The sequence below is a fragment of the Oryctolagus cuniculus genome, chromosome 6, assembly GCF_964237555.1.
Source record: "Oryctolagus cuniculus chromosome 6, mOryCun1.1, whole genome shotgun sequence".
In the NCBI taxonomy this organism is placed as follows: domain Eukaryota; kingdom Metazoa; phylum Chordata; class Mammalia; order Lagomorpha; family Leporidae; genus Oryctolagus; species Oryctolagus cuniculus.
In genome coordinates this window covers 55,858,105-55,884,138 of record NC_091437.1, presented here as the reverse complement: position 1 = coordinate 55,884,138, position 26,034 = coordinate 55,858,105, and the positions used below count along the sequence as shown (strand labels likewise).

Sequence of the window (26,034 nt, the reverse complement as noted above, 5' to 3'; positions counted from 1 at the left end):
AGTTCAGCTGGGGTAGCTGGTTCTCATTTAGGAAGTGCAGATTGAATAACCAGTTCCCTTGTTAAAGCAGGGGCCGCAATTTGAGGAGCTCCGCGCCAGGCACTGACAGTCCCCATCCCGGGCCCCTGCCCCTGCTCATGTTCACCAGCATCTTCAATTCACTCAAGGTTTGCCTGTCTCCCTCCTCCCTTGGGGTTTTTAAAAGTTCTGTTGTTATTGTTTTTAATTTTATGGTTCTCACGTTCAAAGTCAAGGCAGGTTCTCACTGGTGGCAAGTGCGTTGACAGCATGGGTCCTCCTCTCATCCGTGATTTCTCCTGTCAAAGTCCCCATTTCTCATTCTTTGCTTTTCTCGTGCGTCCTCTCTTGGCCTCGTTTTAACGGGGTCATAACGCCCTAATGCGCTTTCTGTCCAACACTCTCATGTAGGCTTTTGCTTCTTTAGAGAAAGGAAAATGTACGAGGATTTCTCTGCCCACATCTTCACCACCAGAACCCTTTTGGAAATAGCTTGTGCCCTTTAAACTGAGTCAGTTATGGCAGCTAATATTTCCTATGTGGCAGTCACTGTGCTCAGTGCTTTATAATTTAGCTTTTAGCATAATTCCCGGAGTTTAGTTCCCCCCCTTCTGCAGATGAGAAAACTGAGGTATGAGGAAGTTACCTGGTTTCCCTCAGGGCCCCAGAGGTGGCAGAGCAGGGCCTGGACATCAAGGCTTTGCTCCTCGCCACTCCTCCCAAAAGAATCCCAGCCACAGAGAGATGAGACAGCATCAAAGTCCTACTTAGGATTTGCAATGTTTCTGATGAAGAAGATATTTTCTCCCATCCCAGGGGAAGGGATTGCAGGCTTAGGGGAAGAAAACTGTAGCCGTAACCTACTATTGATTTATGTGGAAAGATAAATTGGCACCAGACAGGGAAATCCCTGGCTTTAGGTAATCTGGTGAAATTTACCTGGAGGATAAGGCTTGTGAGATCCCTGCAAAGCAAGAAGCGTTTTATTGTACAGAGAGGGAAGTTTTGATGGCTAAGTTTTCCTGAGCCAGTAGACACCAGGAAGTCTGACTTAGCTTCGTGACATCCAAATCCATCTCGAATGCAAACGACAGCGTGGCTGGAAGCAGGAGCTTCAGTCCCCAGGGTTTCTCCAGGTCAGCAGTGTGACCACTCTCATCCTTCCGAGTGGATTACTCCATGACTTAGGTAACGTTTGACATACGATGCGTGCTCAATCAGCCTTTCTCAACAGAAACTGAAGCTCTGGGCACCCATGTTCCATGCCCTACCTCCAATTCTGTATGCATTTTCTTATAGCAAGGATTACTTTAAATATAGTTTCAGTATTGCTGGGCAGTTATGCAGACCTCAAAGTCTGTGTGAAACTACAAGGTGACAGGGGACATGGCGGGTAATGACTGTACTCAGATTAAGAGTGAGAGGTCAGTGGAATAACCCTCAGCACCAATGACGAGACTGTGCTGCCAGAATTCTCTCAGCCCACTGACCTCCCGTCAGCTTTGTGCAAAGAGATTCGGTGAAGGCCCTGATGAGGCTGCCATGTGGCACTCAGCTGGAACTGCAGCTCAAAGACCAAGTGCCACTCAGCTGTGCCCCAGGTGCCAGCTCAGTTCAGGTCTTCGTTAACTCCATTGAGAAATAAGCCCGTGGATCACGTCTGTAGTACTTCTCAGATTATCCGTGGAGGTGGACTTTTTTTTTCTTAAAAAGAAATACCAGCCTGATAGACAAATGCATTTTAGTATACAATTAAAATGATTGATCAGGAAAATGAAATAAAGCCCTACACAATAGTCCAAATGTATCATTATGAATTTAATAGTTATAAAGTTATATTTCAAAATATAAAGTGTACATAATTAGAAAAAAAAAACCAGGGTTCCAGACCAGTACATGGAGATTACAGAAAGGGTGTGTCCAGGCAATTCCTAGCACGTACAGGGATGTGACAGAGTCACATTGTGGTAAACCTTTGTAGGTCACTGACTCTGAACTTGCGAATTTGTGTTTTCAGGGTGTAGTCACCAACCATTCATAGAAAGGCAGGTATCACCTAAGAGTTCTCCCAACTCCAACCTTAGCTACAACGGTCAGTATCCCTGGATCTCCAGGGTCCATGGAGCTACTTGGGAAACCAGATGCCTTTGATGCAATAAGCCAGAGCTCGAAGAATTGTGTGCCTGACATTGATTCAAACCATTTATCAGAGGAATATGAGCGCAGATAATATATTTTCAGATTCAGGCATGGAATCATTGATCAACAAAGCAATGAAGACTTACGGTTGTTAGAGCAAAGTGTAGGGGGAGCAAGCAGTGCCTGAGGTCCTGGGTAACCCATTCAGCTCAAGCTATGGTAATTAGAGTCAGGCAGCATTGTCAGGAATCATGCTTGCTGACTGTGCACACTCTCCCCTCTCTGGCTGAGGGTTGGTTTGTTTTGTTTATTTGGATATGTATAAAGGAAGTCCTGTACAAGCAACACCTGCTGTATGCATTGGCACTATTATTAATTTCTGCGGCCTCCAAGCCTCAGCATAGTTCTGAAAAATCTGCTGCCTTCTCTGTCTCTATTCAGATCCTACTCCCAGCTTCTTGGACTCCCCCCCATTTCCCTAAAACTCCCATGTTGCATTGTCCGGTCCCTGTTGACACACACCTGCCAACACATTAATAAATAAAGCCACCTGTGGTTCTAATTACTGATACACCAATAAATGGTAGCAACTTTGCTCATGTGTAATATCGGCATCACACACATACAAGGGTATTCCAAAAAGTTCAGGGATAGACATCAGAATTAAAATAAACTTAGGGGTAGGCATTTGGCATAGTGGTACAATGTCCGCTTGGGGTGCCTGTGTCCCATATCAGTGTGCCTGGGTTCAAGTGCTGGTTCCTGATTCCAGTTGCTCACCCTGGGAGGCAGCAATTAAGGCTCAAGTAGTTGGGTCTCTGTGACCCTCATGGGAAACCCAGACTGAGTTTCTGGCTCCTGGATTTCCTGGCCTAGCAGATATCTAGGGAGTAAAACAGCAGATGGGAGACTTTTCTTTCACTCTCTCTTTGCCTTTTAAAATTAAAATAATTTTTAAGAGAAGTTTATTTGCTGTAAAATTTTGAAATTCATGTGTAGTTTTTATAGTACATGTTATTCATGACTTTGTGAAGACTCCTCATATGCATGAGTTTAAAAATATTTTATAAAATAAACACTATTTTTAATGTTCTATTTTTTTCATTTTAACTTAGTTGAAAGGCAGCATGACAGAGATGCAGACAGATATCTTCCATCTGCTGGTTCACTCCCCAAATGCCTACAACACCCAGTGCTGGGCCAGGCCCAGTCAGGAGCCAAGAATTCCATCAGCGTCTTCCACATGAGTGTCAGGGACTCAAGTACTTGGGCCATCTTCCACTGCCTCCTAGTTGCATCGGTAGGAAGCTGAATTGGTAGAGGCAGTAGGAGGGTCTGACATCCCAAGCAGCAGCTTAACCTGCTGCACCACAAAGCCGCCTCCCTAGAAACTTATCGGGGCCAGTGCTGTGGCTCACTTGGTTGATCCTCCCCTGTGGCTCTGGCATCCCATGTGGGCGCTGGGTTCTAGTCCCGGTTGCCCCTCTTCCAGTCCAGCTCTCTGCTGTGGTCCGGGAAGGCAGTGGAGGATGGCCCAAGTGCTTGGGCCCTGCACCCACACGGGAGACCGGAAGGAAGCACCTGGCTCCTGGCTTCGGATCGCATAGTTTCGGCCGTGGCGGCCATTTGGGGGATGAACCAACTGAAGGAAGACCTTTCTCTCTGTCTCTTTCTCTCTGTCTAACTCTGTCAAATAAAAAAAAAATTCTAAAAAAAAAAAAAAAGAAACTTTTAACTCTGTTGTCTGCAAACTTTTTGAAGTACACTCACAATGACAAAATCACATATTGAAACAGTTCATAAATAGTGTCATGCACGTGATTGTTGAAAATTACTTCCAAGAGCTTTTTTCTTATCTTATATAAGTGAGCTATTGGAGGGGTAAATGCAAATTAGGAAAAAGAAACCCTTCTAAGTCTACCCTATAGAGCAAAATAATTTTTTCCATAGCTTTGTAGTAGTATATTTTACAGGTACACCAGGACATTTGGTTACATATTCATTTTTTTCACTTAGCATTACTTCAGAAACGTTTTATATTCTTTTACCCTGATATATATTTATTTTTATTTATTTATTTATTTTTTTTGACAGGCAGAGTGGACAGTGAGAGAGAGAGACAGAGAGAAAGGTCTTCCTTTGCCATTGGTTCACCCTCCAATGGCCGCCGCGGCCGGTGCGCTGCGGCCGGCGCACTGCGCTGATCCGATGGCAGGAGCCAGGTGCTTCTCCTGGTCTCCCATGGGGTGCAGGGCCCACGCACTTGGGCCATCCTCCACTGCACTCCCTGGCCACAGCAGAGAGCTGGCCTGGAAGAGGGGCAACCGGGACAGAATCCGGCGCCCCGACCGGGACTAGAACCCGGTGTGCTGGCGCCGCAAGGCAGAGGATTAGCCTAGTGAGCCGCGGCACCGGCTTACCCTGATATATTTTTAATTTTATTGTTTTATTTATTTGAAAGGCAGAGAGAGAGACTCTTCCATCCATTGGTTCACTGCCCCAGATGCCTGCAACAGCTAGGACTGGGCCAGACTGAAGCCAGGAGCCAGGAACTCTGTCTGAGTTTCCCACATGGGTGGCAGGAACCCACATACTTGGGTCATCACCTGCTGCCTCCCAGGGTAAGCATTAGCAGGAAGCTGGAATCAGACCCAAGCATTCTTTTATGGGTTGTGAACATCCAAGCTGGTGTCTTAGCCTCTGCACCAAACACCTGCCTTTTCTTTTGTACCCTGCTGTTATTAATGACCAGATAGCATTGTTCATTATACCATATAATTACTTTCTTTCTCTGAAATTCCTGCTTTCATCCATAGTGTTCCTTATCAAAATATCCTTATCAAAATATCTTTGTCTGCCTGCATGGTTATTTCTGTAAGTCCAGAACCTTGTAGCAATGGTCAAAGGCCCTGGACTAGTGTAGGACCTTCCGGAAGCCTTACCCTGGTGCTAAAGTCAAAACCTTGCATAAGAAGTAGAGAGAGCTTGTGCTATGCAGAGATCAGTCTTCATCCTAGGCCTCATTGTGCCTCTTGGTAAGCCAGGCCATCTTTGCCAAGGACTGGAATTTCTTTTCTTCACATTTATTTATTTGTTTGAAAGGCAGAGTTACAGAGAGGCAGAGGCAGAGAGACATCTTCCATCCACTGGTTCACCCCCAAAAAGGCCGCAATGGCCGGAGCTGGGCTGATCTGAAGCCAGGAGCCAGGAGCTTCTTCCAGGTCTCCCTCGTGAGTACAGGGGCCCAAGGACCTGGGCCACCCTCCAGTGGTTTCCCAGGCACATTAGCGGAGAGCTGATCGGAAGTGGAGCAGGGCCCATATGAGATGCTGGCACTGCAGACAGAGGCTTAACCTGCTGTGCCACAGTGCCCACCCCCAGACCTGCCATTCTTGAAGCCCTGGTTTCCTTGGTATAACACAGGGGTTGAAGTGAAAGCGTTCAGCTCACAGGGCTGTTTGGAGGGTTCAATCCAACCATGCATTTCAAGCCGTCTGCACAGTCCCCGGCATGGGAAGCAGCCTTCCCACCATCACTTTGCAGTGGCGTGTGAACTTCTGACTCTGCCATCGCCATCCACTTTCACACACACCTCGGAACCCCCACTGCTGCTCCGTCATACGTTTCAATCAGGGAGAGGGAGGTGGGGGCTGGAATGTCAAAGGCACACAGAACAGGTCAAGGTCATCTGCGCTACAGCCGTGAGTCAAATTTCCAGGAAGAAATGGTCATTAGATGAAATGTGTTTGGGATTTGAGTCTTCTGAGGGCTGTGTCCCGTCGTCTAGAAAGGTGGGGCCTCAGAGTTGCAGGTTTTTGCTCCTAAGTGAACAAGATGATGACGTCTGGTGCTGAGATCCCAGGAGTAAGGGGAGCCCCCTTTCCTCCCCATTCCCACTCTCCCAAGGCTGTTTGTGCAGCAAGCTGGGGGCTAAGGAGCGAAAGAGAGTAATGAGGCCTGCTGATCCCCAGCAAAACTCCATGCGCCTCCCTTTGATCTGTTTTGGTTACGCCTGCAAAGGTTGGAAGTGAGCAAGCCTCCAGGGAAGGGGCTGGTATGCGGTTAGCTCTGTGTGGGAGCCTGAGTCCCCGGGTTCGCCCTGGCTTTTGCAGCAGGCACTTTTGTATGTTTGGATTTTCCAGAAGGGATAAATCACACAAACAGAGCACCTTGGGAATCCCTCGGGGAGCCCAGCTCTGCCCCAGCCCCCTCCGGTTAAACACATGCCCCATTCTCCAGGCTGTGTGCAGCGCTGCACACGCTGCCCTCGCCTGCAAAGCTTTCTCTGGAAAACTCATTCTTGGAGAGAACTCTCTTTGTGCAAGAGTTCAGCCTCTTAGACTAAACAGACGAAGAGAAAATAGTGGCGTTGAAAAAAAGAAGAGTTCCTTCTGGTAAACAGAAAGGGGAAGGGGTGCTTTGGGGTTCGGTGTCCTGTGCTGCTCGGATCCTGGCCCTGTGTGGTGTGACCACGGTGCCCAAGCCAAGAGAGATGGAGAAACAGGCCGGCCTGCACTGGGTCCTGTTTCCTCCGTGTCGGCTCCCTGCTGGGACAGTGCTGCTGCTCTGGGCCTGTCAGGCCTCCGAGTGCACATCTCCTGCTGTTTGGGCCCAGTGCAGGCCTGCCTGTGGGATTTGGCCTGCAAGGCTACAAGCATTTCAAAAATCTCAGCTTGAGGATTGGTCTGGTTTGAGAACAAACCCAGAGCATGGGATTCTCTGGCATGTGGGCCCCTTGGGCCTGAATGTGCAGAAAGGAGGACAGCTTCCCGGGGATGAGCCCAAAGCAATGCTGAACAACAGTCTCCCCACGGATGGCCCCTTCTGAAACCAGCGCCAGCACAACCTCTCCCACCCTCCAGCGCTGCCTCTCCTGCGGTCGGGCTGCTCCGGGGCGCACACACCCTGCTCTGATTCTCAGGTACCTTTCACGTACAGACCCTTCTCCTCCCGAGACCCCCACCCTGGTGCCCAGAGTCCCCCTCCAGGGAAAGTGCCCGTGGAGCTTGGGGCAGATGGCAGACCCGCCCAAGCTTCAGCTTCCAACCGAGGGAGAGAATCTTGGCCCGGCAATTTCGGGAGACAGTTAAAAGATTAGATAGTAAATTTACTTAGCAGAGACTAATCGCCCGGGACTGGCTTTCATATCCTGTTTTGAAATAATGTATTTTCTTTTGTGCTCTGGTCTGAATCTGTCATCTCTCCCCTAATAATGAGAGGCAGCGGATTTTTAATCTTTGACCCTCTCCCATATAATCTAATCACAGTGTTTTTCTGGTGCTGCTCTCCTTATTTGGTGAGGTTCGGGAAAGGAGAAGAATGGAGAATGGCTGGGCCATTGTGTGCCTCTCCTGAGGGGCTGGTTGACAGGTAAAGTCACCCTCACCTGTTGCAGGTTCCCTTAACACCGAGGCAGGGTGCAGAGGAAAGAAAGGAAAGCCAAAGGCTCTTATGTCTGAATCAGATAGAAGAAGGGTGTTTCATGAAAGCCACAGTAGCACCGCCCTGACGTTTGTTTTACAGGAGGGCTGGCTGAGCTGAGTGACAGTGTGGGTGCAGCCTCAGGTGAGGCAGCTGCAGAGCCTCTTGAGTTAGGAAGGAGGCCCAGGTAATCCCCCAGGTGTCCACACATGGAAACTATTACGTGTTTCCCATCTTCCCCTTGGTTTTCAAGCTGAGGTCCTTGGTGTCTTTCCTTCTTCTCTGGGTCTGGCTCGGGTGCAGGGTGCCTGACCCCAGGCTACCTGCACTGAAGTCTTCCCACTGGGTCGGGTCTCTCCGGCCTGTCTGACTTAGGGAGTTGCCCCGACAGGGATCCTGGAGGCTGCGAGGTTGGCTCCGGTTGCATGTAGAAATGGGAGCGTGTGAGCAGAGGCATGTGTTCACCTGCTGTCTCCCCTTCTGATGGTTGCTTGATTGGCGTGAGAAGTGTAGACAAAGCCCACAGCGCCTCCCTGGGAGCCTTTTTGGTCTCCCAGGGCTCAGCGACACTGCAAGCAAAGCCACGTCCTTTGGCTGCCTAGCCAGAGTTCTCTAATTGGAAGCAGCAAACACACCCAAATCTAGTTAACTCAAGAAAAATAGGAATTCATTGGAAGGCTGTGGGGTGGAGCATCTAGAATCAAAAAGGTTGAGAAGCAAGGCTTGCCAAGGCAGGCACCAGCTGCCCTCGGAAGGTGCTGGGAGCAGCAGTCCTGCACAGGCACCGCTGTACAGGGCTGGACGCTGGCCACGCTCACTCTTCTATTCTCTTTGCCTAGAATGCCAGTGCCACAGGGGGAGAATCTCATTGGCCTGCCTGGGTCATGTGCGTGGCCAGGGCTTCTGATGAACGGTCCTACTGGATTGCATCCAGGAAAAGGCCATTCTTCAAAACGCAGTCACACGGTGTGCTGTTGTCCAGGGAAGATGATGGGCAGCCAGGACTCAGCAAGTTTCTGACAGGCACCCAGGAATGTCACCTTGCTGTGCAGTCTTGCCAACCAGCAAGCAGAGTGAGTGGTCTGGAAGAGAGCAGAGGAGAGGCACAGCCCTTGCCTTCTTGCCTTCAGACCATGCTCCCATCACCACTTCTCCCACCCATCCTCCTGTCGTTATCAGACTGGGCAGAGACCCCTAGAACGAGAACTTTTGAGTCAAGGGTACTTCATTTATCTAGAATTTCCCAGGTCGTCTTTAACTTTCCTCCTGGACCTCTTTATTACCAGCTCCGGTCCCTATTCCACCCCCATCCCCCCCCACCAATTCACAGCTGAGATAAAGAATTCACAGGTGGAATGAATGCCCAGCCCCCAGCCCCTGCCCTGAGTAATTACCTCCCTGCTGTGTGTTGGCTTTGCCCTTATGGGAAATGTGAGAAGGGAAAAGGGTCCTTTTAGTCTATGAATGGCGCTTTATTATTTTGATGCATGAATGCGGAAGGAATAAGAGACAAAATAAAGTTAATAATACATTGCCTTGGAGATAATTCATCATTTAAATCAATAGGAACTGCAGGTCACTGAACTGGAACTGGTGTTACTGTGATCCAAACATGGAATTAATAATTGAAACTACACTGATCTGTCTTCCTGGAATGGGAAGACAGACAACCCCAGGGACAGATACATTCGGCACAGGAGGAACAAAGCCGTAGAGATAGACAGATGATTCATTTAATTCCTACGGCTGTCACATCCCGTAAATATGAAAATCTGCTTTCTATCTGGAATCAGGCTCATTGGGGAGCGAGGTTAGCTGAATTATATCCTCAACCCCATGTTTATTTTTTCATTTATTGCAGGAATTTCAAATGATTAGTTAGCACGGAATGCCACGTTCTCTGAGCTTGTGAAGTCTGGCTGGCAGTGGTGTGCAAGGCATATGCAGGCCCCACCTCCTCCCCACCCACCTCAGAGCCCTGGGTGACCCATTTCCCAAGAAGTTTAGGTTTGCAGCCATGGCAGGGACCATGGAATCTCATGACCTGTGGTTCTCACAAGAGCAGAGAACACGAGATCTCCAGAGGACGGCCTTTGGCCTCGGTTTCTCTCCCTGTGAAAGCAGACAGTGGGAGAGCCCAGCTTGTCAGGGTGCCTGAGGACTGAATGAGCTAACAAATGAGAAACCTTTGGCACCTACTGTCCACCGATGTTGGACATGATGCACGTGTGACTGTGGAGATGCTGGGCCAGGGTCAGGCTGAAGATGGTGGTTTGTGGAAAGATGTTTATTGCCGTTTATAATTGAAAGTGAGCCTAGCTGCTTTGGTTCTTCAAGGCCTAGAGTCACTGGTGGAAGTTAAGCTCTGCGCTGCTCTCTTGTGCTGGCAGAGGACAGAGTGGGAGTGAAACGAATGAGACCCTGAGCAGGGCCCCCACGTGTAGGTCTGGGTGTCTTGCAAGAACATTGTTGGGAGGAGGGGATTAGGCAGAGATCAAGGGCCTTGCCTAGTAAAATGGGAAAGAAGTAGGGAGAGGAACAGATTTCTAGAGAAAAGGAGAGGGAAGCCAGAGAGAGAATGCAGGGCAAAATACAAGAGGTGGAATGTTGCACAGAAAAGTGGGTAGGATTTTAGAAAGAGATACTTAAACTCATTTCTGAACCTCCGTTTTCTCTGTAACTGCCATATTAGTCTGCATCGTGTACCAGTGCTCTCTGTAGGGGAACTTGTGTCCCTCGGTGTGTGTCTGTACAGGGCGTGCCTGTTTGTCAGAGCATGTGCCTGCATGTGCACCTGGGTACATTTCTGAGGGCGCCTTTGTCTCCATGTGAGTGTACCTGTGTTTCTGTGTCAGTGTATGTGTGTGTGTGGTTGTATGGCTATGTAGTTGTGTGTCTATGTGTGTGAGTTTCTGTGTGCGTGTCTCTGTGTGAATGTGTGTGTGTGTGTGTAGGGGGGAGGCCTGGCCCAAAGATGCATAAGCTGATGTATCCCAGACGATGTCAGACCTGACCCTTCTCCAGGCCCTGGAGAGCCTGAGTGGGTGCAGTGCAGGGCTTCCGACGCAAGCGGGACAAGTCTTGTCCCCGTTCTACTTGCTCGGCCACCCACACCTGGGTCCCTGCCGAGGGTCTTGCTGAACGTCACCTGCCAGGTACGAGGAGCGCTCTGTCCAGGAGGTCGCCCACTGTGTTCAGCTGCTGTTCTGCTCAGTGGAGTGTCTGCTTGTACTTGAAGTGGCTTCTCCACCTCACTGCAGCCCCAGCCTGAGGATGCTGTGGTGATGAGTGGCCAAGGTGAGAGAGAGAATGGGCTAGACCACCCCTTGAGCCAAGGAGGAGCTCAACAAATGAGCATAGTTACTTGAAAGGGGACCTGCAGCCCCTCCCTCATCCTCAGAGGTGTGACAGCATGTGGAAGAGCAGGACACCTTACCTGGGGAGTTCCGCACTACCACTGCCACCCCTATTGCGTTTGGGGTCACACTCATGCAGGAGACTGGCACAGCTGAGTCTTGGGGCCCAGGATAGAAAGCAGGAGGTGACAACCCTTCCAAGAGGATAGAGATAGCCACACTGTGAACTGATTTACTTAAAGAATCCTCTCCCTTCTCCTCTTGAGATGATTCTAGATCCCAACAGGATATTTTCTTTTCTTTTCTTTTCTTTTCTTTTCTTTTCTTTCTTTCTTTCTTTCTTTCTGTCTGTCTGTCTGTCTGTCTGTCTTTCTCAAGGGAAAGGTTTATTGGGGGAAACCAGATAGACTAGAAGGAAAGGGCGAAGAAGGAAGAGGGAGGAGAGCGTAAGAGAGAGAGAGAGAGAGAGACAGAGACAGAGAGACAGAGAGAGGGAGAGAGATCAGGAGATGGAGAGAAAGAGAGCGACGCATTCAGGAACAGGTCCTCTTAAACCTTTGCCGGGGAGTAGGCAGGGAAGTAGGAGCAGCAAATTCCATTAGGGTGGGGGTGGAACTGACACCAGTGGTTGGGCCATGGGGTTACCTGGCTTCCAGCCATGGTGGTGGGGGCTAGAACCTAGGATGGTGTCTGGGGTGTAGATCATGCCATAGATAAGACTGAGCCATTTTACTAACATTCCCTCCTTTTATTTTTTTATAAAATAAGAGTGCTATGGGATTACATTAGCTCAAAAAGTCCAGGAAGGGTAGAGGGATGATGATCTGTCTTTAGAGCTACTTCCTGCCAACATGGGGCAATGAGGTACTCTCCACTGTCATGGGACGATGTCTCAAGCTGCTGTCTCCTGGGTGGGGAGCCAAGTATATCCCTGTAGCTGCATTTGGTTGACTGCCTGGTTGGTGAAGGCCTTGGTTCATTCCATTATCAACTCCTGTAAACATTTAAAAGATACTGTAGTATAAAAGACAGGGTGAGAATAACAACCAATGGTCCTAGTAGCCCAACAAGGTTTTCTAAGTGGAACTATTTTGGGAAGGAAATATACTATAGTCTACTTAATACAAGCCTTTGGCTCCAAAGCAATTTGAAAAACCCATACAATCACATGTGCGCTGGAGAATCCCCTAAATCACCCCTCAATCTCTAGAACCTGTCCCTTCAAAACCCAAAAGTCATAAAGGAACTTACTTTTTACAGTTCTGTTTTCTTTGGGGATCTGGCCTTTCCTGGAGTGGGAAATGCAAAGGTCTAGTTTGAACTAAAAAACATGATGGGGTCAACAAAAGCTGTTTCTCTTTTTGCTGAGCAGTATGGTTCTATCTCATAAGTAAGACGACTTACGACTTAAAGATACGATTTTAGTGAGGAGTGTTAAGATGTGGGAGGTAGCGAAGCAGGAGGTGAGGGAGGTCAGGCTGAGGTCTACCTCCACTGCAGTAGCACCGTGTGGCCTTGAACAGGACATTGCAGCCCTCTGGGTATTGATTTTCTAATCTTTAGAACAAACATTGGAAATGGGAAGGAAGATAGAAAGATAGGTAGATAAATTGGTTAAGAGATATCATAGATTGGATGGATAGATGTGGAACATCTTCAAAAAGTTCATGAGAAATGCACATTATCTTTTAATTCCATTTCTGTGAACTTTGGAAATACCTTCATAGATGGATAGAAAGATCTCAGTCTTTAAGAAAACAAAAAAATATAATGTGTTCTCAACAAGGGAAGAATGAGGTGTTTTTACAGTTATAGTTTCATAGTTATCTGTATTTTTTCATGGAAGCTTCATGAACTAGACTTTCAACTTACCTGTTAATATTATTGAATTGGATACCAAATAGGCAGAAATTTACCATGTTCAGTATATCTCATTTTAGGATAGAAGTCAGCTGGTATTTGTGATTTCCTTCTTATTGACTAAGAAGAATCCTGTCTTGCTGTTTTCATGATGTGGTGCATGTTGGGGATAAAGAAGGGTGCATTAGAGGCAAGCTGTGGTTGGCTGTTGGGCGTGTTAGCCCAGCGACTTCAGAGGAATCACAGTATCTCACAGATCCAACAGCCCCGCCCCCACTTGGGACTGTGTTCACTTACACTCAGGGAACTTACCCTGTCTCTGAGACTGAAATGACAAAAACCATGAGGATGTTGGACTTCAGCAGTGGCCTTCAAATTCTCTTCCATAGACTGGTTCCTCTGGGCATGCCCCAGGGCCTTTCCAGGGTTAGGGTAGAAAGAACACGAGCAAAGTCCCAGCTGTCGGGACTCTAGGTTTCCCTGGGCCTCTTCTTTCAGGGACACAGCTCTAATTTTATCTGATTTGCCTGTTGGGGTTTTCATGTCACATTCCATTTTAAGGAACGCTCTATCACGGGTGGGGAGGGTGGAGGGATGGAGAGAGAAAGAAAAGACCAAAATCTGAGTTGGGAAGTCTTAAGCAGATAGGTCCTGAGAACACCTGACCCTCTGCTGGTGTCCAAAAATGGGTGTCAACTCCTTTCTGTCATCCAAGTCACCCAGGGCCAGGACCCAACATGGAGTTGATTCTCATTCTTCATGGTGGTTGTAGTCCAAAAAGTCAGCTCAAACACTGAATTAGGGACTTCTGAATCATTGCCTGCAGGGGAAATACGTACACACACACACACACACACACACACCCCTCACATAGCTTATCATCTTGAATCCTGGAACCACGCATCCCAGTAGACACTGTTTTCTGTATTTCACAAGCAAACACGCTTCAGAAATGTTAAGAGGTTTGCCTGTAGCTGCCCGAGGGTTAGGATTCGAACCCGGTCAGGATACCTGAGAGCACAGCCCCTCTCCACTCCCCTGCCCTGCCACGCCACATTCTCTGCACCATCTGGTTCTCTCTCTCTCTCTGAAGCCCAAGCAGGAAGGCAGAGTTGCATGTTGACTGACCTTAACTTGGAATATGTGTGTCCAGCAACCCAAATTTTTTGCCACCCTGAGCGTGGCTATGCCTCATAAAGAAGTATTGATAAAGGATATTCTTTTGGAGGATTACAAATAAATTATAGCAAGTAGGCAAATTCACAGATAAGGAATCTGAATAATGAAGATGGACGAGATAAGTAATCTTAGCTATTTGCATTCTAGTCACAGCTGAGTAACATTTTCATTCTAGTCTTCTGGTCACGTGCACAGCACATCGTATGTGTCTCTTTGCCTTTCATAGTAATGTGTTGATCACATGATCTATGTGGGACCTCCTGAACGAGTCAGAATTTTCTCATTCCTATTAATGAAAAAATCAAGTCAAAAACAAACACATCCTAAGAAGAAAATGTGAGTAAATGCAACAACCTCCCTCCATCCCCTGTGCCTTGCCTCGTACATTCAGCTGGTCCACCCTTTCCTCACTTCCCTCGTCTCCTGCCCCACCCAAGGAATATCTGGTCTTTACCACCATAGTCTCTGGATGTCTTGTCATGTTTAACCTGGTCGGCAGGTAGACAGGAGAGGTGGCAAGGCAAAGTTGACTTGGGACTGGTGTATTAACTAGCAAGAGCATTCAGAGTGTCAATTCATGAGGAAAGTCACACATGTAGGGCAGAACAAAAGAAAAGTCCTCTTCCACATTGGGTGTGGTTTAAGAGCTTCAAGTAAATATTGGAGTTTCTTTTTAACCTTCTGCAATTATCTGACTGCTTCTTTACATATGATGCCTTGTAGAAACTGGGCTGCAGGGATGTGAGTTCTACCAGGGTTATGAAGCAAATCTAGGTATCTGTGTCTATGAATGCCTGTGTTTACATTTGTAGTCCTTGCAACATTACTTTTCTATGTTGAAGTTAGGTTATTTGGGGGCAGGGAGGTAGCTTTGGATACCAACTATGAAGGTGTATGTGACGTCTTTTCTGGAAGAATGAATATAAAATCAGGGGGTGGCCTAAGGGTTACAGTGACTGTGATCTTTGGAAGAAAATAGTTTCAGGATCTAATTTGATATGTTTGATATTTGGGTCCCCTAAGAAGATAAACCTGGATTTAAGACCTAGATGTTTCTCTTTCCTCTTATGTTATGCAGATTCTATAAGCCTCAGTTTCCACACTTACAAAGTAGGAATAATGATGGTACCTCTCTCAGGCCGGTGGTGGGAGGATTCAGTGAGAAGACTTAGCATGACTTCTGATGCTGAGTAACAAACATTTTATATATATATATATATATATATATATACACACACACACACATATATATGATTTATATATCTGATTATATATGGATATACATATTTATCAATATAGATATAGATATTCCTGATTATAATGGTTATTACATCCTAATAGTGGGAAAACTCATTCAAAGAAGAGATTAAGTTATTTCTAAAGAGAAATGAACATGTGTATCTACAAAAATGTGTACTCACATGTTTTTAGCATCACTCATATAGCCCAGAGGTGGGGTCCACCCAGATGCCCATCAGGATAAACACAATGTGGTCCATCCATACAGGGGAATGTTTCTCAGCCATAAAAATGAAATGAAGTGCTGATACATGCTACAGCACGATGGACCTTGAGGACATTATGCTAAGTGAAATAAGCCAGTCACAAAATACCACATATTTCATGGTTCTATTCATACAAAAGAGGAACAGAGGAATCTGCAGAGACAAAGTTGATTATTGATTGCTTAGAGCTTGGTAAGACAATGGAATGATAGAGTTTGGTAGCCAAAGGGTATGAGATTTCTTTCTGAGGTGCTGCAAACTGTCTAAAATTGACAGGGCAACAGTTGCACATATCTGTGAAAATATTAACACTGTTGAATCATATGCTTTGAGTGGATGAATTGCAACATGTGTGAATCCTTTATCTCAATAAAGCTGCTTTTAACATTTCAATGAAAAAGAGGAAAACAGTTATTTCTGGACAATTTAGCTTCTAAGCATGGGTCAGAAGCCACCAGCCAGAAAACTGTAGTTATATTCATGACAGTCCTGAATACCAGACAGCAGGGACCTGTCTGTGTCCATCACCGACTGGGCTCTGCAAGGACAATACCTAGAATTGATGTCAAGCACAGCTTAGCATCTGTTAGTTGGAAAGAATGTTAAAGGTCACCTAAGGAAAGCAAGCCCTGGTCACTTTCAGCAACACAGATCCACCAAGCACTTTTTAATCTCTGCTTTTTACCAGAAACTTAACACCTAGAGAAGAGAAGGGAACCAACAACCTATGTGGGCGATATTTGTGGCACAGCTTTGGGGGAAGGAAGGACTTGGGAAAGAATGTATCTGACCCCATGAAGGGAGGAGAGATCCGAGTGACAAGAGCTGCCCTGAAGTGTGGATGAGATGTTGCACGCTTCCCATGCCCAGTGCAAGGCCACCAACAAACTCTGAGCTGAAGCAGGCATGACAGGTTGGAGTCTAGAAAAGACAGCAAAGGGAAGAGCGACAAGTGTGGAATCCACCTTACAAGTTTTGCACCAGGCAAGGTGCTGTGCAACAGCCATCTTGTTTAATCCCTAGAGTTCTCCAAAAAAAGTATGATTAAAATGGGATTAAAAATTCAGTTTATTTTAGTGGAAAAACAAGTGGAAATCCATGCATAGCTTTTTCATAATATGCATTTCCACAAACTCTTTTGAAGTATCCATGTGTACCACTTTGGAGATAAGGAAACGGAGGCTCAGAATGTGATATAGGGGCTGGCGCCGTGGCTCACTTGGTTAATCCTCCACCTGAAGCGCCGGCATCCCATTAGGGTGCCGGGTTCTAGTTCTGGCTGCTCCTCTTCCTATCTGGCCCTCTATTATGGCCTGGGAAAGCAGTAGAAGATGGCCCAAGTGCTTGGGCCAGTGCACCCACGTGGGAGACCAGGAAGAAGCACCTGGCTCCTGGCTTTGGATCGGTGCAGCGCCAGCCATAGAGGCCATTTGGGGAGTCAACCAACGGAAGGAAGACCTCTCTCTCTCTCTGCTTCTCCCTCTCACTGTCTGTAACCCTACTCTCAAATAAATAATAATAATAATAATAAAGAATGTGATATAACTTTTCAAGTGTAGGATCCAGGGTGTCCTCACTAGTGTGACCATAAAGCCAGCCCAGAGAGAAAGAACGTCTACCATAATCCACCCACTTGGTCTAGCCCCAAACCTAAGAGTCCTTCTTCACTGCCTGATTTCTCCTCTGCTACCCACAGGTCACACATTGTTTCCCAAACCAGCAGATCAGCAAGCCAGGCTGGGTCAGATTCCTCACCTGTCCCTCAAGACCGTGTGTGGCCCGGCTCCTCCCACCCTGTTCAACCCCCTGCTGTACCATTTTCTGCCTCCTGCTCCCTTTTCTCCCAGTCCACTGGGAGAGCAGCTATGCTCGCTGTGTCTTCTGCACGGATGCCTTTCCGGATATACTCATTCTTCCACCCTTGTTGTTCTGGTCTCAGCGCAGGAGTCATCAGCTCCTTGGAGAAGCCCTGCTGGCAGCCCTCCTCCAGATTCTCCGCATCCCATCACCACGGTCATTTCCTCTTTGTCTTTTTTTTTTTTCGGCAATTATTTTTTGCAGTTTGTTTATCTGTGGTCTCATTCATTCCCTGTCTTCCTAACTAGAACATAACTCCGGGGGGGTCAAGAATTGAAAACTCATTCCCCTAGATAGCCCAGGAACCTGTGCATGCCTTGCTCATGGAGGCCTTGTGAGAGGAAAGGTGAAAGGGCTCCCCCTGCAGAGAAAAGAGCTCCAGGGCAGAGATTTCTAAGGAACAGAGGGCTCTGGAAGGCATTGATTTTCTGCTTGCACGCTGTGAGCATCTGAACACCTTTCCTATGCATTCATTTCCACTGACATTAATTGAATGCTTTCTATTAAAAATAAAATCCAGGGCAGGCATTGTGACACAGCACATTAAACCAGTGCTTGGCACCGGCATCCCGTATCAGAGTGTAGGTTGAAATCTCAGCTGCTGTGCTTCTAATCCAGCTTCAGGCTGATGTACCCTGGGAGGCACTAGATGATGGCTCAAGTTCTTGGATACCTGCCTCCCACATGGGAGACCCAGATGAAGCTCTCGGCTTCAGCCTAGCCCAGCTCTGGCAGTTGCAGGCATTTGGAGATTAAACCAGCAGATGGAAAATCAGTCTCTCTCTCTCTCTCTCTCTTCTCTCTCTCTCTCTCTTTCAAGTAGAAGAAAATTAATAAACATTTAAAAACTAAAAATTAATAATACTAAAATCTGCTTTCCAGTGACTGAAAACAGATATCCTGGGACTCAGGAAATAGATACCCAGAGGTTTAAACTTGACAATGAGGTGTGGTTCTGCAGTTCTAAGTTCCTGGGTGGGTGGTAGGAAGGCACAGAATGCCAAGGAAAAGAGAAAATCCCATGGATTTCAGCTTACATCGGGTGCAACCATGTGGAGAGATGGGGAAATGGGAGAGATGGCTCTCTGGGTCCTGCCACATATGGGGTGATAGAATCTCCCACCACCCTGCCAAGTTATCCTCCGACTGGAGCCACGTAACCTCACATGTGTGTGATGCAGTTGTAGAGCGTGAAAGCCCTGTGCCACAGTCCACAATTAGGACAAGAGTGATCTCAGGTGATTCATATGAAGGTGATTCATATGAAGGTGGCCATAATAGTGCACACTTACCACGGCCAATACGCAGAACTTCCCCTGCACCCTGCACTATTTCATTTAGTTTCATTTGCATGATTTCTATGCAAAGAGAACTCCATGTAACTAGGACGTCTTCCTTTTTTTTTTTTTTTTTTTTTTTTTTGACAGGCAGAGTGGACAGTGAGAGAGAGAGACAGAGAGAAAGGTCTTCCTTTGCCGCTGGTTCACCCTCCAGTGGCCGCCACGGCCGGCGCACTGCGCTGATCCGATGGCAGGAGCCAGATACTTCTCCTGGTCTCCCATGGGGTACAGGGCCCAAGCACTTAGGCCATCCTCCACTGCACTCCCTGGCCACAGCAGAGAGCTGGCCTGGAAGAGGGGCAACCGGGACAGAATCCGGCGCCCCGACTGGGACTAGAACCTGTTGTGCCTGCACCGCAAGGCGGAGGATTAGCCTAGTGAGCCATGGTGTAGGCCGGAAGTCTTCCTTTTTTACTACTCAGTCACCAGCATCTTAGAGTATTGTTTGGCCTGTAGAACAGGTTTAGTAATTAACTGTGGGTGAAGAAAAACCTGGGTCCTACAGTTACCCAACAGCAGGTAAGCTTTTTATGCACGGGTCTTGTTTGGTTCGCCCCCTCCCCCATAGACCCAATACCTAGAAGATGCCTGGCATGAAAGAATCCCTCCAGAAATACTTGCTGAATAAATGACTCCCCATTGGACAAATAGGGAAACTGAGGCCCAGAGATATTACACACCCTACCCAAGATCACAGAACCAAAAAGTGGTGACAATCCAGGCTCTTGATTGTTGAGAGTAAAGAAGGGTGGTTCCAGTTTAGAAGGTGAGTGTAAGACGCTGCACAGAGCAGAATAGGTGGGGGTGCAGGGGCAGAGAAACCACAAGGAAATGCTGAGCTGGCCCCGAGAGCTTTACATGGCATAATGTGTGGACAGAAGGCTGCGTGCTGGCCTCCTGCAAAGATTCTGCTTTGGAGCTTTCTTCCGTTGTCTCAGTTGAGAAGAGATTTGTGCGTGTTTGTTTTTTGTCTTGTGTTTGTGAAGGGAGGGTGTTCACTAGCCCTCCATCACTAGGAGAATGTTTCGAAGATCCTAATAGGAACCTGAGCTAAGCACTCCCTTCCCCCTCTCCAGGCGCTGGGGCTGCTGCAGGGGAAGAAAGCAAGTTCATGGAAACTGCACCTGTCACAGACAAATTCAGGGTGTCTCATTCCCATTTATCAAGCTGTCAACTCCTAACCTGTCAGAAAACCATTGGGATGTGTTAGGGTTTATCAGCCAGATTGTGTGGAGCAGCCCCATCCACTTGCTATTTTTTTTTTTTCCTGAGAGTTCCACGGCTGTCTTGGGATGACCTGTGAGAGGGAGGGACTCTCTTCTGCTGCTCTTTCTCTGAACAGGAGAGAAACGAGAAGACATGCAAAGCCTTGCAATTTGGGGTACTGTAGGAGCCAAGGGTAGAACCGCCTATGGCCAAGGATGGGACAAGTTAGCTCTGTCTATTTTCGTCCAGTTAAATACCGGCTCCTGGGCAGTCAGAAGCTCGAGGTCCAGCATGTCAACTGTGGAGAAAATTAAAGCTGCAAAGCTCTGTATAATTTATTCATCACAACCTAAAATTGACTCCCTGCTTGTCTGCATTCAGGTTGAGGCTCATTTAACTGCTTCCGCTGTGTCTGTTTAAAGAGAAAATAGAGGAATCGGCTCAGGGGGTAAGATCAACCAAAACACAAGAATACCAACAATTCTTTCATTTCAGTCCTCAAATGACTGTGTTCCTCTCTGCTGGTTAAGACGAGAATGACTTTGCATCGAAATGATTCATTATTATTATTATTTCAAGTTTGATGTCTCTTAAAAAATACAAAGGCTCTCTGGATTTTTTTTTTTTCACTTTCCCTGAGGAAGAGTGCTCCAGACGATGACAGCCAAGCCCCAGTCACAGACTCCAGCTGGGCTTCCTTCTGCTTCTGCAAACGTCAGTAGGCAGCAGACATTGTCACCAATTTGTAGGTGAAGATCAGACAGGTAGAGGGACTTGCAAGAAAGACTCAGGGTTCAGACAGATCTAATCCTCTAAATGTCCCCAAGTTGCATGGAGAAGGTCAGGCTGAGCAGGTGTGTATCCAGACTAGGCAGAAGCACACAGGGCAAGCTTGAGAAGAGAAGTATCGGTTGACACGGGAGGTGGAGGCAGAGGTGCTCTTGACTGAGCCAGTTAAGGTTTGTGTCCCATCTCCCCAGTGAAGTTTGAAGCCCCTTGAAGGCAAGTACTTCCAAAGGGTGTACAAATAGGTCTGGAGAAAGATGCTCTTTGTAATTCACCTGCCAGGACCGAATGCAAAAATACCTCCCAAAGCTGGCGGCGAGGCTGCTGACGTGGACGGCAGCAAAGGGTGGCGCCTGCCACGGTGACGGTGACAGTGATGACAGGGATGGCACTCCTCTCTCTGCTGCTGTCCCAGTGTGGAATCTGGCGCTTCCATCCCTGCCATATTTGGGAAGGGGATGAGCTTCAAATTCCAGGATAACAGGGAGAGGCACAGGAGAAGATTTACACGTTGTGTTGGGAGACACAAGTAGAGGAAGGGTGAGAAGGGCATGGCGGGAGCGAGAGGAGATGTGCGTAGGCCCTGCTGATAACAGTGATGCCGAGAGGCATCTGCAGCTCTGCTGACCGGAGAAAGACAGAAGGGAGGGGAGAGATAAATAATTCTTTATCTTTATGTTCAGGGAGGAGGCTGGTGAGGAATCTTAAAAACCCACTCTGTTTTCCAAGGCCCAGGGAGAGCGGAAGGAATTTGCACGCCTGCCAGAGCAGGTGAGCAGAGCTGGGGAAGAGAATCTGGTGCAGGCACGGAGCTGCTAGCAGGGGCTGCGAGCCCCCCCGGAAGCCTCCGGTGGAGAGTGCAGACCTCGTCCCTCTACCGGCTTTGCTGTGCTGGCAAGTGGAGTGGGACACCAAAGCCTGGTCCTTCCTGCAGTTGAAGGCTGACCAACCTAGACCCCCGAAGGGCTGTCAGGGGAGAGGCGACTGGGGCAATGAGGAGCCTCTCCAAGAGTTGGGATGGAGGTGCCCCAGGAGTGCATGTGCGTTTTTTTTTTTTTTTTTTTTTAATTCAAAAGGGAGGGAGAGACAGAGAGAAGAAGATCCCATCTATTATTTGACCTCCTAAACGTCAGTAGCCGGGACTGGCCTCAGGGCTGGATCCTAGAGCCGGGAACTTAATTCAGGTCTCCAGTGTGGGAGGCAGGGACTCAACTACACCAGCTGCCATCTGCTGCATCCCAGGGTGCACATTAACAGGAGGCTGGAACCGGGAGCCAGCACACGGAATAAAACCCAGGTACTCTAATGTGGGATCCAGGCAGCTTAGCCACCAGGCCAAAGGCCCTCCCCCAGACCAACGGCCATGCTGGTTTTTAAAATATTATTGTACAAGCGTTGTATGTTTGCCTGCAGAAAAATGACATGATACAGAGAAGCCAACAAATATAAATCACTTACTTAGAATCTTTCACCTAGAAATAATCATGAATGAATGTTTTGGTTTTCCCCAGTTGTTTTTCCCCCTTCTTCACTTGCATACATACACACCCCCCATACACACTTCTACTGGGCGTCTTCAAAAAAGTTCATGGAAATGCAGGACATGTGAAAACTATGCATGGATTTCAATAAACATTTGCACCAAAATAACCTTATCTTTTAATTCCACTTTTCCATGAACTTCTCAAAGTTCCTTCATATTTATAGTTTTGGGTTACACTCTGCACACTCTTTGGAAACCTAGCTTTTCACTTTAAACGCATACACCAAGCATTTTCCGCAGTTTCTGAGTAACTTCCTCTTTATAAATAGGCCCTGCTCGTCCACTGCAGAGACAGCCATGACAACCAGCTCCTACAGTTGGGACATTCAGATGATTTCCGGTTCTTCCATCACCCAAAGTGCTCAAGGAAACATCCTTTTTTTTTTTTTTTTAAAGATTTATTTATTTATTTGACAGTCAGGGTTACACAGAGAGATAAGGAGAAGCAGAGGGAGAGAAAGAGGTTTTCTATCCAGTGGCTCACTCCCCAATTGGCCGCAACAGCCGGAGCTGCGCTGATCCAAAGCCAGGAGCCAGGCGCTTCCTCTGGGTCTCCCATGCAGGTGTAGGAGCCCAAGGACTTGGGCCATCCTCCTCTGCTTTCCCAGGCCACAGCAGAGAGCTGGATTGGAAGTGGAGCAGCCGGGACTTGAACCGATGTCCATATAGGATGCCAGCACTGCAGGTGGCAGCTTTACCTGCTACGCCACAGCCCAAGCTACGGGAAACATCCTTGTACAAACACATACATTTGGAGGGGGAGGAGGTCCTTGTCAGATTAGTTCATTACAAGTAGAGTTGATAAATAAAAGTTTATGCCCACATTGAGAATTTTTTAAGATGCGTTGCCAAATCGCCCAACTGAAAGGCCTTCCAGTCTATTTTCCTTGTGGAGAGGCACATGAGCATCTGTCTCTCTCTGCATCCTCACATTCACAGCCCATCATCATTGTTAGAAATACTTCATTCTTCATACTACATTCATTTCTTTTAGAAATACTTCATTCAAACTGTTAACGTTTGAGAGGCTGGAAGGGACCCCTGACCTCGCTGTGCCTTCTGTCTCCCGTGGCACCCCCAAGCAGAGAAGGGGTGGACGTTTGGGGCACGCAGGGCTTGCTGAGATGGAGCTCAGACAACAGCCAGGAGGATGCAGTTCAGGTGTGAGGCAGGGCAGGCCCTGAGCAGCTCTCTCACTGTCCGGTGTAATAGACAGAGTCCAGCGAGAGCAGCTGCCACCGCGCTGACGTTTTAAAGGGGGGCGTAGGCGGGTAGTGGGAAGCAGGCCTGTGAGGGCTTCAGTCCTCGCGGGTCTCATCATGTCTGCTGTCCTCACCCTGGCTGTCCCTCCAATTCCACGCAAGGCCTCAGAGTGTTGCCTTTCTCTTTTAGAAATCACCCTGGCTTTTAAAGAAAGAAACCCAGCAGACTCCTCAGCCTTCTAAGCAGTAGATTGAACTTCATCTGGGTCCCATTTGAGAAGAGCAGGCATATAAAAAGCCTGACATAAATGGTGCAGCTAAGATGGAGAGCTCACCTGGGGAGGCTCACAAGTGTTTCGCATTCGAAGCACATGTCTCTAATGCTAATCAGATAACCGTAGCATTTAGTTCCTACATCTGGCACAAAACTCTTGCTTTTATGTTTCCTATTTTTTCCCAGAAGGTAATAAAATTCACAATTGTATCTCATAATCAATATAGCATCTCTTCAGGCACTTCTGCACACGTCGAGCACCTAAGCTTTGGTCTGCTTCAGATAAGGGAACCGTGTGCTATTGCTTGTGTTTCCTTGTTGAGGTACTCAGCTCAAGGGTCTTGCCTTTGGATGACTTGTAAAGTGGATTTTCTTTCCCCAGCCTGGTAGGGCGTGGTGACAGAGAGAGCGAGTGAGCACTGGGGCCAGTGCACAAGAGCAGAGGTAGACGCATCACGGTAAAGTCCGACTGGGAACAGTGAGGTATTTAGAGACAGTGAACTGGAAGGTGTCAGTGCTGATAAGCAAGCGATAGAGAAGAACTGTCTGTGCTTAGAGCAGCCATACAGTATCAGTGTGCAGCGCTGGCGTGTCGAAGGGCTCTTGGCATGAAGTTCATTTTGGATGATCAACGAGAAGCATCCCATGAGGGACCCATGCCCAAATAGGCAGAATTCTTCGTGCTTTCCTGAAGTCACTTAATATTGGTCAAAATGCAATGAAAGTCACAAATGTATATGTGGGGGCTCTCTAGGCTAAGAAATTTAGTATTTCACAGCTACATCAAGTTCATATGGGAGGGTAATGAGAAAATTTCCTATTCAAGCCTGTAAGTTTGCTTCTTAGTTCTGATGGTCTCCAATTTATCTTCCTATTCTAGACACACTTAAAGTATTTTAGCATCTTTCCTTGTTGACGTGAGCAAATTTTCACACCTAATTAACCCACTTACTCATTTACTTCCTAAATGTTATGACAATAGGATTATGCCTCTTATTCTTTTACCATCTTGCTTCCAACATGTGTATTTGTTATCTTTTTTTTTAAGTTTTATTTTTTTGAATGGCAATGTGACAGAGAAGGAGAAACGGGGAGGGAGGGAGCGAGAGAGAAACAAAAAGAGAGGGAGATTTTCCACCTACTGGTCCACTCCCTAAATGCCCACAACAGCCAGGGCTGGGTCAAGCTGAAGCCAGAATCCAGGAATTCCATCTGGGTCTTCCACGGGGGTGACAGAGGCCCAAGTAATTGGGTGATCATCCACTGCCTTCACAGGTGCATCAGCAGGGAGCTGTATCAGATGCAGAGTAGTTGGGACTCAAACTAGCACTCTGATAGGGATGCTGGCATCACAAGCCACAGCTTAACTCGCCACACCACAACACAGGCCCCAAGCATTTATAATCTTAAAATGAAGGAAATCTGGGGCCAGCATTATGGCACAGCAGGTTAATCAGCCACCTACAGTATCAGCCTCCCATATGGGCACTAGTTTAATTCCTGGCTGCTCCACTTCCGATCCAGCTCCCTGCTAATGCACCTGGGAAAGCAGTGGAAGATGGTCCAAGTGCTTGGGTCCCTGCCACCCACATGGGAGACCCTGATGAAGCTCCTGGCTCCTGGCTTCAGGCTAGCTGTGGTCTTCTGGGGAGTGAACCAGTAGATGGAAGCTCTACCTCTCTCTGTCGCCCTCTCTCTCTATGACACTGCCTTTCAAGTAAAATAAATAAATGTATTTTTTAAAAAATGAAGGAAATCATTTCTCCCCTTGACAGTGATCAATGTGGGCTCAATTGTTCTGAGAAAAATAGGAAATTCCATCTGTTTAAGGAGGTTCCACTCTCAAGGATGTAGAAGTGCAAGATCAGCACTTGCAAGTGAGGGCCTCCTTAAATGATGTTTTTTGTTTTTTTTTTTTGTTTGTTTGTTTTTTTTTTTTTTTTTTTTTTTTTTTTGACAGGCAGAGTGGACAGTGAAAGAGAGAGACAGAGAGAAAGGTCCTCCCTTTGCCGTTGGTTCACCCTCCAAAGGCCGCCGCGGCCAGCACGCTGCAGCCGGCATACCGCGCTGATCTGAAGGCAGAAGCCAGGTACTTATCCTGGTCTCCCATGGGGTGCAGGGCCCAAGCACCTGGGCCATCCTCCACTGCACTCCCGGGCCATAGCAGAGAGCTGGCCTGGAAGAGGGGCAACCGGGACAGAATCTGGCGCCCTGACCGGGACTAGAACCCGGTGTGCCGGCACTGCTAGGCGGAGGATCAGCCTGTTGAGCCGCGATGCTGGCCTAAACGATGTTCTGTAAGTGCTTCCTGGCCTCGGCCTGGTCCTGACCCTGGGCCTGGGTCTAAG

At 47.6% G+C, this 26,034-nt stretch overlaps 1 protein-coding gene and 1 long non-coding RNA gene across 2 annotated transcripts in view; both read left to right on the top strand.

Moving 5' to 3' along the window:
• Positions 1-26,034, top strand: part of SLIT3 (slit guidance ligand 3) — a 642,229-nt gene that overhangs the window by 326,835 nt on the left and 289,360 nt on the right. The gene's annotated exons all lie outside the window — the stretch shown is intronic.
• On the top strand, positions 4,580-25,494 carry LOC138850211 (uncharacterized). Its single transcript, XR_011389889.1, has 2 exons — positions 4,580-11,119; positions 11,478-25,494. It is a non-coding gene; the product is annotated as an uncharacterized lncRNA (long non-coding RNA).